This window comes from Carcharodon carcharias, chromosome 2, assembly GCF_017639515.1.
Source record: "Carcharodon carcharias isolate sCarCar2 chromosome 2, sCarCar2.pri, whole genome shotgun sequence".
NCBI lineage: Eukaryota > Metazoa > Chordata > Chondrichthyes > Lamniformes > Lamnidae > Carcharodon > Carcharodon carcharias.
In genome coordinates, this window is record NC_054468.1 from 158787725 (window position 1) to 158802358 (window position 14634).

A 14634-nucleotide genomic window follows, 5' to 3' on the forward strand; every position below is an offset into this window, starting at 1 on the left:
CTGCTTCCACCACCTCCTCTGGCAGCAAATGGGTTGTAGTCAGGTGTCCAGTGGGGAGTGGAGGTGCTGCTTGTCAGTACTATACCCAGGATTTTGAACTGGTTTTAATTCTAACTTTTCTCAGGTAACCATTCTGCTAACAGAGTAGGGAGCATTCGAGGCCTCTGATTAAAATCAGAGTCTGGGATGATTCCCAGTGCAAGGTAATTACCCATCGGAAGTTTGAACTTCCCGGGCGATTCCTGTGCAGTCCTTGAGTGGGGACTCTGGGGGTGGGGGGACGGCGCTTCCAGTGCCTCCGGGGTACGACGCTCACCCCAGCCCCCCGGAACGGAAGTTATGGGCCGAAGTCTATCACTGCGACGTTTCTCTGCACCCTTTCTAGGGTATAGATGTTATTCCGTTCACTCACTACCCTCAGTTGGGGAGAGCAACCATCACCAGATTTAACTAACATTCCACGGTTTAATATGATCTTCACACTCACTATCAGACTAACATATGAATAAAGGCTACAAACAGGGAAGTTGAAGGAAACATATGGCAATATACTCCGAATAAGAATTCGGCAGAACAAAAAACCATCAAATGGCAGCAATACCCAAAACTTCAAATCCCTGAACATCCGCTCGATGATCCCGGCGGGGAGCCACTGCGCAGCTGCAAGATCCCCTGACCGGGCACTTGTCCATTAGCGTGAGTGGCTATTGTGATTGGTCTGTTCTGGCGCGGCCTCCTCGCTATGATTGGTCTGTTCCGGTACAGAGCCCCACTATGATTGGTCTTTTCCAGTACAGTTTCCCAGCTGTGATTTGTCTGTTTCGGCGCGGTTGCCTTGCTATGATTGGGCTATTCTCGCGCAACCTCTCCGTTATGATTGGTCAGTAGCCTTATCAATCAGCGGACGAGCGGCAGTGTTAGCGGGTAAGGTGCTGTGGGTTATTGAAACCAAGTTTGGTGATTGATCGGGGAGTTGGTTTAATCTTCGCTTCAGTTCAGTTTGTGGAAGTGGCATGGTTCTCTCGCTGAAGTTTCTACTTGACTTTTGTAGGTTTTAGTTTGGAACAGGCGGAGGTGCTTCCTGTGCCCGAGTGAGTGACCCTGACTGGTCCCTGGCCTGTCTTTAATCTGGAACATTACTTATCAGTTTTTCGGCAAACTCGATTATCCCAAAGATGAAGGATTGCATTTACGGTGTTTAGCCCATGGGAGCATGGGGTTAGTGAATCTATATTCTGGACTTATTAATTATTATCAATACAGAGTAACAAAAATAGTGCAGCAAATGAGGGCACTCGGCCCGTTGTGTCTCCGCCGGCTCTCCGAATGAGCAATTCCCCTGTTACCATTACCCCCCTCCCCCTGCCCTGCCTTCTCCCTGTAACTCTGCACATTCTTCCTTTTCAGGTAATAGTCTAAATCCCTTTGGGATGCCTCGATTGAACCTGCCTCCACCACATTCTCAGGCAGCGTATTCCAGACCTTACCACTTGCTGTGTGAAAAAGATTTTCCTCTTGTTGCTTTGCTCTTTTGCCAATTTAAATCTCTTGTTCATGATCCTTTCATGAGTGGGAACATTTTCTCCCTATCTACTCTGCCCAGACTCTTCACGATTTTGAATACTTCTATTATGTCCCCTTTTACCTCTGTCCTCCCAAGGAAAATAGTCCCAACTTCTCCAATCCATCTTCACAACTGAAATTCCTCAGCCCTGCAACCATTCCTGCAAATCTCTTCTGCACTCTCTCTCCAATGCCTTCACATCTTTCCCAAAGTATGCTGCCCAGAATTGGATACAATACTCCAGCTGATGCCGAACTAGTATCTGATACAAGTTCAACATAACCCCCTTGGTCTTGTACTCTTTGCCCCTATTGAAGTCTGAAGTTGATCTAGAGAATTTAATAATCAGAGCTTCACTGTAATCAGTGATTTTATTTTTGCACATTTGAAAAATTTGTATCTCTGAACTGGTAAACTGCTCATACAACAGCTTATTTTCATGAAACAAAAACAAAAATAACTGGAAAAACTCAGCAGGTCTGACAGCATCTGCAGAGAGGAATATGGCTAATATTTCGAGTCGGTCTGACTCTTCATCAGAACTAAGGAAAAATAGCAATGAGATGAAATATAAGCTGGCTGAGAGGGGTGGGACAGGTAGAGCTGGATAGAGGGCCAGTGATTGGTGGAGGCAAAGAAGAGATTGCCAAAGATGTCACAGACAAAAGGACAAAGGAGTGTTGACGGTGGTGATATTAGCTAAGAAATGTGCTAAGGGTGACATTAAGGGTAGAAAGCAGGACGAGCAAGTGACAGATAGCCCTAGTGGGGGGCAAGGATCGAAATGGGCTAAAAGGTGGAGATAAAACAATGGATGGAAATAAATTTTAAAATAATAGAAATAGGTGAGAAAAGAAAAATATATTAAAATATTTTAAAAATTATAAATTATTGGAAAAAGGGGGTGGGAATGGAGGAGAGAGTTCATGATCTGAAGTTGTTGAACTCAATGTTAAGTCTGGAAGGCTGTAAGTTGCCGAATCAGAAGATGAGGTGCTGTACTTCCAGTTTGCGTTGAGCTTCACTGGAACATTGCAGCAGGCCAAGGACGGACATGTGGGCATGAGAGCAGGGTGGTGTGTTGAAATGGCAAGCGACAGGGAAGGTGTTCTGCAAAGCGGTCACCCAGTCTGCGTTTGGTGTCTCCAATGTAGAGGAGACCGTATTGGGACCAGCGAATGCAGCAGACTAAATTGAGGGAAGTGTAAGTGAAGTGCCGCTTCACTTGAAAGGAATGTTTGGGCCCTTGGACGCTAAGGAGGGGGGAAGTAAAGGGGCAAGTGTTGCACTTTCTGCGGTTGCATGGGAAGGTGCCGTGGGAGGGGGTTAAGGTGTAGGGGTTGATGGAAGAGTGGACCAGGGTGTCCCGGAGGGAACGATCCCTACGGAATGCCGACGGGGGTGGGGGGGGGGGGGGGGGGGGTGAAGGGAAGATGTGTTTGGTGGTGGCATCATGCTGGAGATGGCAGAGGATGATCCTTTGAATGCGGAAGCTGGTGGGGTGATGTGAGGACAAGGGGGACCCTATTATGGTTTTGAGAGGGAGAGCAATGTGTGAGGGCGGATGCGCGGGAGATGGGCCGCACACGGTTGAGGGCCCTGTCAACCACCGTGGGTGGAAAACCTCAGTTAAGGAAGAAAGAAGACATGTCAGAGGAACTGTTTTGGAAAGTGGCATCATCCGAACAGATGCGACGGAGGCGAAGGAACTGAGAGAATTGGATGGAGTCCTTACAGGAAGCAGGATGTGAGGAGCTGTAGCCGAGGTAGCTGTGGGAGTCGGTAGGCTTGTAATGAATATTGGTGGATAGTTTATCACCAGAAATTGAGACAGAGAGGTCAAGGAAGGGAAGGGAAGTGTCAGTGATGGACCATGTGAAAATGATGGAGGGATGGAAACTGGAAGCAAAATTAATACATTTTTCCAGGTCCAGACGAGAGCATGAAGCGGCACTGAAGCAGTCATCAGTGTACCAGAGAAAAAGTTGTGGGAGGGGCCTGAGTAGGACTGGAACAAGGAATGTTCCACATACCCCATAAAGAGACAGGCATAATTGGGGCCCATGCGGGTACCCATAGCCACACATTTTATTTGGAGGAAGTGAGAGGAGTTTAAGGAGAATTTGTCCTTATTTCCAGCTTATTTTCCTGTCCCAGCAACCCTTATTTCTGGGATCTGCCAAGGGCCTATACATGCTCCCTTGCTATTTTGCATCCGCATGTTGTATCTTGGTGTCAACATTTGAAGATACGATGTCAGGTTTTTCATATAAACTGACAATATTCAGCTTTACCTCACCATTGCTTCACTTGACCCATCCACTGCCTGTCTATCGTCAGACTTCTTGTCTGACACCCAGTCTTGGAGAGCTGAAATTTCCAACAATTAAATTTTAGGAAGCCATTCTCTTTGGCCCCACCTATTTTTTAGCCAAAGGTTTCATTCCCTTTTCCCTGACCACTGTCTCAGGCTGAACCAGGCTGTTTGCAACCTTTGACTCTCAGCTGAGCTTCTGAATCAAATTATTCCACCACAAGGATCACCTCTGTAATATTGTCCGTATCAGTCCCTACCTCACTTTTGTTGATTTTTGTTTTGTTACTTCCAGTGCTTTCCTGGCTGGCTTCCAACCTTCCATCCCCCATTAACTTAAGCTCAACGAAAGCTCTGCCGCCCATATCCTGCGTCAGCCCAATGCTTGTTGGTACTCACTGACTACTAGTCCACCTATGTCTCTTTTAAAATTATCATCCACATGTTTAAATCGCTTCATGACCTTGAACCTCCTTATCTCAGTAATCTCCTCCAGCCCTACAATGCTCTGAGAATTCTGCATTTATCCAGATTTGACCTCTTATGTATTCTCTACTTCCTTCTCCCCACATTCGAAGGACTTCAGCTGCCAGGCACTAAGTTCTGCGTTTCCCTTCTTAAAGGCCTTCATCTCTCCTCTGAGACACTCCATTAAATCTCCCTCTTTAACTATGCTGGCTGTCCTAACGGCGTTTCTATTCAACTTCAAAGGATCACCTGCATATTATAAATTCCCCACAAGTTGTTTTTTCTGGTCTCCATTATTTACACTGCAATGTGTACACTTGAGAATAGTAACTGTAGTTAGGGCTTCAGGCAGGCAGAACTCTACTTACATTGCATGGCCCTTGTCTGAACATTAAATGTCCTGTTTAAGTGTGAGTTCTGCTAATGCTTGGATATATGTGTGCTAGAACCCTTATCCAGCAGTAACAAACATAAATGCTTAGAAAGTGTGGAGGGAAGTAAGTGACCCCTGCAGTATAAACATTTACATTTAGGTAAAGAGGACTTTAAAAATCAAATTTTGATACTCCAGTGACAATACTGCATGTGATGTCATACCCAAACAATGAGAGACTTGATCCTGAAGTGAGATTCTCACCACTTTGGGCCCCGATTCTGTGTCACTTTTCACAGAGGAATAACTTGTAGTGTAAATGCATCCCCAGGCTGCCAGTTTGTCCTGGGAGTGGCCAGCCTTCTAATGTGAGGCTATATCCACTTGGAAATATATGGAGACTACTGAAATGCATTTTACAGTACAGTCTATAACTGACAGCAGACTTTCTTTCCTATAGCCTGGATTTAAGGATTTGGAATATTGACAGTTCCTTGAGATTGTGCAGAAATCAGGGCTTTAAAATAATGGCACAACTTCACACTTTTGCTATTTTTGGTAATATATCATTTCTGTTTGACTGTTCCTTGTAGAAGTAATTGGTCGGCCAGTGGATCAAATAATGTTGCCTGATCCCTGTTACCATGCACCACAGTGATTTTCTTGTAACTTTTTTTAAGGAACATAGGAACAATGGTAGGCCATTCAGCCTATCAAACCTGCTCCATCATTCAATTAGATCATGGCTGATCATCCACCTCAACTCCGCTTTCCCTTTCACATCTCAAATTGCAGCTCCGTATTCCTTTACATCATTAGTCTCCAGAAATTTGTCGATTTTTGCCTTGAACTTTTTAAAATTCACTTACGGGTGTGGCCGGCTAGGCCAGCATGTATTGCCCATCCCATTTGATCTTGAGAAGGTGATGGCGAGCTGCCTCCCTGAACCGCTGCAGTCCCATGGTATAGGCACTGGTAGGTAATGAGGACGAGGATTTTGACCCAGCAACAATGAAGGAATGGTGATATATTTCCAAGTCAGGATGGTGAATGGCTTAGAAGGGAGCTTCCAGGTGATGGTGTTCCCATGCGTGTGCTGCCCTTCTCCTTCTAGGTGGTAGCGGTCATGGATTTGGAAGGTCCTGTCTTAGGAGCATTGGCAAGTTCCTGCAGTGCATGTTGTGGATGGTACACACTGCTGCTGCTGTTTGTCGGTGGTGGAGTGGATGTTTGGGGAAGGGGTGCCAATCAAGGGGTCTGCTTTGTCCTAGATGGTGTCAAGCTTCTTGAGTGTTGTTGGGGCTGCACTCACCCAGGCAAGTGGAGAGTATTCCATCACACTTCCGACTTGTGCATTGTAGATGTTGGACACGTTTTGGGGAGTCAGGAGGTGAGTTACTTTCCACAAGATTCCTAGCCTCTGACTTGCTCTTGTATTTATATGGTTAGATTACAGGAGGATATAGACAGGCTGGTGAGATAGGCTGATCAGTGGCAAATGGAATTTAATCCAGATAAGTGTGAGGTGATGCATTTGGGCAATACAAACAAGGCACGGGAATACACGATGAATGGTAAGACACTGGGAAGTACCGAGGATCAGAGGGACCTTGGTGTGCATGTCCACTGGTCCCTTAAGGTAGCGGGACAGGTAGATAAGGTGGTTAAGAAAGCATATGGGATACTTGCCTTTATTAGCCGAGGCAGGTGGGGGGGTTAGGCTGGAACTGTATAAAACGCTAGAGTATTGCGTGCAGTTCTGGAATCCACATTATAGGAAGGATGTGATTGCACTAGAGAGAGTGCAGAAGAAATTTACCAGGATGTTGCCTGGAGTGGAGAGTTTTAGTTATGAGGAGAGATTGGATAGACTGGAGTTATGTTCCCTGGAGCAGAGGAGTTTGAGGGGGGACATGATTGAGGTGTATAAAACTATGAGAGACCTAGATAGGGTGGACAGGAAAGAACTTTTCCCCTTGGTGGAAGGATCAATAACCAGGGGGCTTAGATTTAAGGTAAGGGGCAGGAGGTTTAGAGGGGATGTGAGGAAGAATTTTTTCATCCAGAGGGTGGTAGGAATCTGGAACTCATCTGAAAGGGTGGTAGAGGCAGAAACCCTCATAACATTTAAGACGTATTTGGATGTGCAGTTGCGATGCCATGGCATACAAGGCTATGGGCCGAGTGCTAGAAAATGGAATTAGAATAGTTAGGTACTTGTTTGACCGGCGCAGACTCGATGGGCCGTAGGGCCTTTTTCTGTGCTATAGACCTCTATGACCCTATGGCCAGTCTAATGCAATTTCTGGCCAATGGTAACACCCAGGATGTTAACAGTGGGGAAATTCAGTGAAGGTAATGCCATTGAATGTCATGGGGCGATGGTTAGATTCTGTCTTGTTGGAGCTGGTCACTGCATAGCACTTGTGTGGCACATATATTACTTGCCACTTGTCAGCCCAAGCGTGGATATTGTCCAGGTCTTGCTGCATTTGGACATGGACTGCTTCAGTATCTGAGGAGTCGCAAATGGTGCTGAACATTGTGCAATCATCTGCAAACATCCCCACTTCTGACCTTATGATGGAAGGAAGGTCATTGATGAAGCAGCTGAAGATGGTTGAACCTAGGACACTACCCTGAGGAGCTCCTGCTGTGAGGTCCTGGAACTGTAATGATTGACATCCAACAACCACAATGATCTTCCTTGTTGCTATATATGATACCAACCAGTGGAGAGTTTTCCCCCGATTCCCATTGACTCCAGTTTTGCTAGGGCTCCTTCATGCCACAATTGGTCAAATGCTACCTTGATGTTAAGGGCAGTTACTCTCACCTCACCCCTGGAGTTCAGCTCTTTTGTTCATGTTTATAAACCAAGACTGTAATGAGGTCATGAACTGAGTGACCCTGGTGAAATCCAAGCTGAGCATCAGTGAGCAGGTTATTGCTAAACAAATACCGCTTGATAGCTCTGTTGATGACCCCTTCCATCACTACTGATGACCGAGAGTAGACTGATAGGGTGGTAATTGGCTGGGTTAGCTTTGTGCTGTTTTTGGTGTACAGGACATACCTGGGAAATTTTCCACATTGCTGGGTAGATGTCAGTGTTTTAACTCTTTTGTTACAAAATAATTAAACTAAATTAACAAAATTAGGGATAAAGTAAAAGGCAGCCCCTTAAAGGGAAACTGCAAAAACAAAAGACAAAATTTAAAGGAAACTTACAAATATTAAGCCAGAATGTGATTGAAGGGGTCAATAAAGCGCCCCAGTCACTGCAGTGCCCACTGAGCACGGAAGACCTTGATGGTGCCGGCAGACACTGTGTGCTCCCTCTCCCGGGACACCCGACCACAAATGTAGCTGCGGAAGAGGGGCAGACAGTCGGACCAAGTGACCCCCTTGACCGCCCGTTGCCTGGACCTGTTGAAAGCTAACTTGGTCAGGCCCAGGAGCAGGTTCACGACGAGGTCCTCTTCCCTCCCTGCCCCCTCTGCACTGGGTGTCCGTAGATCAGGAGCGTGGAACTGAAGTGCAAGCAAAACAAAAGTGAAAGGTTTTTCAAATAACTAAAAAGTGGGTGCAGCCTACAACAGCTTACATATGCGTGGTCCACAGACTCCACAAGGCTGCAAGGAAAACAGGTGTCTTGGGAGTCCTATGGTTGTGTGGGACTGCTGCATGCAAAACCCTCCACCCCAGGTTCCTGATGGAAAGGGAGAGGATACCCCTGTAGAAGGCCCTTCTCCAGGGACCTCCGCTGCCGGACAGCAACAAGGCATGCCAAGGAATGCCTGGGCGGCAGGTGAGGGCAAAGAGGTGAAGGGTGAGCAGCAGCCCATACAGGAATTCCCTCCACGTGCTAAAAGGCACGGAGGGCATTTTCGCGAGTCGACTCAGGTTGCGGGGCTCTGGCTCCTGAAGGAGGACTTGGGGCCAGTGTGGAATCCCATCTGAACAGGGGTACGCTCGGACAGAAGACGACCGCGGACCTGCGCCAACTCAAGCTCCAGAATGATGTCGGGGCCGAGCTTGGCCATCCTAGGGTCATGGATGTCATTGGCTGTGAGCCGATGTCCAACGACATGCAATGCACCAACTCCTGTGGAAGCATCCAGCCTACTCCGCCACCCAACATGTCCCAGATTCTGGTCACCCCGGCAGCCACAGCCCTGCTCTCTGCCAGCCACTGAAAAGGGCGGAGGTGCGGATTCCTGAGCAGCTGCTCTCTGATGATATCTGCTATTCCTGACAGTGGAGAGCTGCGTCGTGAGGCGACCATGTTCCAGACTTTGATCAGGTCCTGATAAAAGACACACAACGCCTGCGAGGAGCCACGAAGGCCTCCCAGGTCTACAAACAGCAGCTGCATTTCATAATTCAGGCCGTGCCCTGGTGGAAGAAATAGGTTGCCAAGGCATGCCATCCAGGAGAATGTTTAACGTAAAGGTATTGCTGAAGGCGGAAAATCGCCACTTGGGTGCATGGGCGCACCAGCGCCTAACTGCCCTCATTAAACGGGAGACTCAGAACCTCAGCAGTGATCTAGTGCATCCCTTTGTCCCAGAAGAATTCAATGAGCATTGTCTGGATTTTCGTGACAAAATCTGGGGGAGAGGTCAAAGTGCTCAGCCGGTGCTACAACATGGCAGCAATTAGCTGGTTTATGACAAGCACTCTACCCCAGTAAGACAGCATTCGAAGCAGTCCTGTCCAGTGCCGCGGGTGAGCAGTGACTTTGGCCTCCAACTCCTGCCAGTTTGCCAGCCAGGATTCCGCAGGAGGGCAGAGGAGGACCCCCAGGTAGAGGAAGCTGGTCCTGTTCCAGGTGAAAGGCCTGAGCTCCTAGGGTAGGGGTTCCATCTGCCATTGGCGGACCAGGAGTCCATAACACTTGTCCCAGTTGATCCTGGCGGAGGATGCGGCAGAGTAGACCTCCTGGCACTCATGCATCCTCCACAGGTCAGCCGAGTTGATGAACATGAGGAGCACGTCATCGGCGTAAGCCTAGAGGACCACCCCGATGCCCAGCCCACACAGAACCAGCCCCGACAACCTCCTCACAAGAGGTGCAGGAAAGGCTCCACACAGAATACAATTGGCCAGACAGGGGGCAGCCCTGACGCATTCCTCTCCCAAACCGAAGGGGCGCCGTCAGGGATCCGTTAACCTTAACCAGGCAGTCTGCGGCAGCGTACAGAAGTCAGATCCAGGTGACAAAATATGTCCCGAAACCAAATGCTCATAGAGTCCTGAATAAATATTCGTGATCCACCCTGTCGAACGCCTTCTCCTGGTCAAGAGAGACAGGAAGGCGCTTGACAAACCAGCCCTCTGGGAAAAGTGGATAATATCCTGGACCAGATGGATATTATCAAAGATGGTACAGCCTGGGACAGTTTAAGACTGGTCAAGGTAGTTCATATGGTCCAGCACGTTGCCAAATTGAGAAGACATTGCCCTGGCAAAGATCTTATAATCCATGCTGAGGAGGGAGCCCAGGCACCAGTTCTTAAGATGGCAGAGATCCCCCCTCTTAGGCAGTAGGGCAATCATGGCCCTGGCCAGTGTTGTAGCTGTACTGGAACTGCTTAGCTAAGGGCATGGCAATGGCAAGTTCTGGAGCCCAAGCCTTCAGTACTATTGCTGGAATATTGTCAGGCCCATAGCCTTTGCAGCATCCAGTGCCTTCAGCCGTTTCTTGGTGTCACATGGAGTGAAGCGAATTGGCTGAAAACTGGCATCTGTGATGCTGGGAATCTCTGGAAGAGGCCGAGACGGTTCATCCACTCGGTATTTCTGGCTGAAGATTGTTGTGAATGCTTCAGCCTTAACTTTTGCACTGATGGGCTGGACTCCTCCATCATTGAGAATGGGAATATTTGTGGAGCCTTCTCCAGTGAGTTGTTTAATTATCCACCACCATTCACGATTGGATGTGGCAGGACTGCAGAGTTTAGATCTGATCCATTGGATGTGGAATTGCTTAGCTCTGTCTATCACTTGCTGCTTATGTTGTTTGGAACGCAAGTAGTCCTGTGGTGTAGCTTCACCAGGATGACACCTGCATGCCCCTCCTGCAATCTTCATTGAACCAGGGTTGACCCCCTGGCTTAGTGGTAATGGTAGAGTGGGGGATATGCCAGGCCATGAGGTTACAGATTGTGGTTGTGTACAATTCTGCTGCTGCTGCTGGCCCACAGTGCTTCATGGATGCTTCACAGTCTTGAGTTGCTAGATCTGTTGGAAATCTATTGCATTTAGCATGGTGGTAGTGCCACACAACATGGAGTGTATCCTTAATGTGAAGATGGGGCCTTGTTTCCACAAGGACTGCGAGGTGGTTGGTCGCACTAATATTGTCGTGACAAATGCATCTGCGGCAGGCTTGTTGGTGAGGATGAGGTCAGGTATGTTTTTCCCTCTTGTTGGTTCCTTCACCACCTGCCACAGACCCTGTCTAGTAGCTACACCCTTTAGGACTCAACCAGCTGCATCTGTGGTGGTGCCACTGAGCCACTCTTGGTAATGGATATTGAAGTCTCCCAACCAGAGTATGTTCTCGCCCTTGCCATCCTCAGTGCTTCCTGGAAGTGATGTTCAACATGGAGACATACTAATTCATCAGCTGAGGGTCGGTGGTGGGGTGGGCAGTGTGGTGTGGTGATGTGTGCAATACGTGACCTGGTGCCATGAGACTTTATGGGGGCTGGAATTGATGTTGAGGACTCCCAGGCAATTCTCCCTATCACTCATGTGACTGGGACATGATCTGTAAGGTATGATCTTGTGAGTATGGCTATGTTGGGTTGTTGCTTGACTAGTCTGTGAGACAGCTGTCCCCCAGATGTTAGTCAGGTGGGCTTTGCAGGGTTGACAGAACTGGGTTTGCCTTTGTTGTTTCTGGTGTCTACGTTGATGCTGAGTGCCCATTGGGCTTCATTCTTTTTTACTGACTTTTTAGTGGTTTTATCTTTTTTGAGTGGCTTGCTAGGCTATTTAAGAGTCAACTACGTTACTACAGATCTGGAGCCACATGTCAGCCAGACCACGTGAGGATGGCAGGTTTCCTCCCCTTACAATCAACTATGTTTTCATGGTCACCTTTAGACTTTTAATTCCAGATTTTTATTGCCGTAGTGGGATTCGAATCCAGAACATTTCCCTGGGTTACCAGTCTAGTGACAATACCACTATGTCACCACCTCCCCGACGTGCTCAATGATTGAGTTTCCACAGTCCTCTGGGGTAGAGAATTCCAAAGATTCACCACCTTCTGAGTGAAGAAATTCCTCCTCATCTCAATCTTAATTGGCCTGCTCCTTATTTTGAGACTCTGTCCCCTGGTTCTAGACTCACCAGACAGGGGAAACATCCTATGTACACTCTGTAAGAATCTCTGTAAGAAGTTTCAATGACATCACCACCCGTTCTTTGAAACTCTAGAGAATACAGGCCCAGATCCCTCAATCTCTCCTGACCAATGATTTGAGAGAACTATAGGCTATGACATTTACAGCCTTAATTTTGTTAATTTGTAAAAGAAGGAATATTTTAGTTTGGGGACAGTTTAGTTACCTGTTTGTTGCTGCAATATGAGATGTGAAGTGAGGTGGGCTGACAGCTGTGAGCGATGTTCATGGCCTTTTGAAGTCTGTCAAAAATCTCCCACAGATTTTATTTTTATAAGTTTTTTTGTCCTGAGATCATATACGTGATAGAATGGTGAGGTGCGTAACCAGAAGGGGTTTGGTACTGTTGTGGTTATATTACTGTGGACTAGCAATCCAGGGATATTAAGTTCAAATCCTGCTGTGGCAAGTTGTGAAAATTAATTCAATAAATCTGGTCATTTATGGGCTAGCACCAGGAAAAAAATTAAATTAAAATGAAACCAGTTTAATAATGTCTTATGAAAAGCAATTCTGCCACCCAACCTGGTCTGACTAGAATATGTGGTTAACTCCTCATGCTCTCAAAAGTGGCCCGATGTGTCACTAAGAGCAGGATTTCACCCTATCTACATCCACCCTGTCACACCCAGTAAGGGCATGTCATCATGGGTAGCAGGATTTACCACCCCATTGCTGAAAAAGTCATCATGAAACCTGCCCCCTGCTCCGGTGATCTGCCCTGCAGCCATTTGACACCTGGAGGAGTGTTATGTGCTTCTGAGTGAGACTTCCACCCCCATCTAAGAAGGAAGTCCTTTCTCTGAGAACCGCCAGCCTGGCCAGGACAGGTGGTCGCTGCTGAAAATGCAGCCAGTCAACAAAGAAGAGCCAGGAGCCAGATGGCAGCTAAGTTGGTGGGGGGGTGAGGGGGGTGGTGGGCGGTGGTGGGGTGATCCTCACCCTGGTCAGGAGAGGAGGCCTGAGGAGGGTGGAGGCCGGGTTGAGGGGCACCCGATGCAGGGGGAGGCCAATCCTTCAAGGGTACCCTCCAATCAGAAAAGGGGGCCGTTGAAGGAGGTATTTCCCACTTTCCTGCCTGAGACTCGAACAGGCTTACCTGTCAGGTCTCCCGCTCATCGCTGTCCTCCTCCCACCGGCCGGGCAGAAAGCGGCCATTAATTGGCCACTTAAGGGCCTCAATTGGTGCTCGGGCAGGCAGGTTCCCTGAGGCCCCACCTGCCACCTATTAAAATACAATCAGGGTGGGTGTTTAGGCAGCAGGAAAGGCATCCATGGAATGGTATGGGACCCCCACCCTGCAAACCCGTCTGCAGGGTACCATAAAACTCTGCCCTTCATTGTAAACTATCATTACAGAAATAAAGAAAATATCTGATGGACCTATCACCAATAATGAACTTTGAGAATATCTGCGATGGGATTGCGATCTAAAGTCCTCATTAACACCGGGTGCCAATTTGGGAGAGCTATCCCACAGATTAGCACAATGCTTCCCAAACTTTTTCACACTTGTGACACCATTTTTAAGATTGAAAATTGCCATGACCTCAGAGTGAGAGCTGGGCGAGGGCTTAGAGCTGTGAGAGTGGAGTGTTTTGTGAGAGCAAAGTCGGAGAAATTTGTGAGAGCGAAGGGGAGGAGAGTGAGATAGAGCATGATGGGAAGTGTTTAAACTGCAGGAGTTATTAAAGCACCTAGATTTTCACAGGCTTTTTTGCAGCAGGAATCAGGCCTCAAAGATCGTTCAGCTAGGCCACTTCAACCATTAAAAAAAAGTGAGGATTTGAAGGGCCCTTCAGCTGTTAGCATTCAGTCTGAGCTCCATGGCAGCCATTGTTGCCTTGGAGCTCATGACTGCAAAACCTCTTTTCTTGACCCCCGCTGGGGGTTGCGACTCACAGTTCGGGAAGCCCTGGATTAAGGGTTAAGCAGCACTTTGTACTCAAAGAATCATACCAATTACTGAGTAACCCCAATTTTTCCTCAAACACCAGCGGAAGGCCACCTTGTTGGGCGGTTCGCTGTTGTAGAGAGAAGGGAGTAGAGGCGGGCGCACAGCAGTATACAACTGTGTGTATAATAAGGGTTGACTTTGAACCCCATGAAGCTGGACAACAACATGCCTAAGAAAAGCTACTGATTATCACTCGGCCATCCCCAGCTGATGAATAATTACTCCTTCACATTGTATAACATTTGAAGTAATGACTGAGAGAAACAAGCACAGCATGTACTCTGTTTGGGGGACTTCAATGTCCATCACCAAGAGTAGCCCAGAAGTAGCCCTCTGACTGAGTTGGCTGAGTTCTGCAGGACATAGCTGCCAGACTGGGTCTGGGCCAGATGTTCAGGAAAATGACACAAGGAGTCATTTTAATTTACATTTTAATATTTAATACAAAAACATAAATACCTGGAAAAACTCAGCAGGTCTGACAGCATCTGCGGAGAGGGATACAGTTGACGTTTCAGGTTCATATGACCCTTCTTCAGA

At 47.6% G+C, this 14634-nt stretch overlaps 1 protein-coding gene across 2 annotated transcripts in view; it reads left to right on the forward strand.

Moving 5' to 3' along the window:
• Positions 1-878: 878 nt before the first annotated feature.
• Positions 879-14634, forward strand: part of tfb1m (transcription factor B1, mitochondrial) — a 57594-nt gene continuing 43838 nt past the window's right edge. Inside the window, exon 1 of one of the 2 annotated variants that reach the window (XM_041209092.1) lies at positions 879-924. The gene's annotated coding sequence lies outside the window, so the exon portion shown is untranslated. Of the gene's footprint in view, positions 1219-14634 lie in introns of both variants that reach the window. The other variant, XM_041209100.1, reaches the window with a different exon arrangement.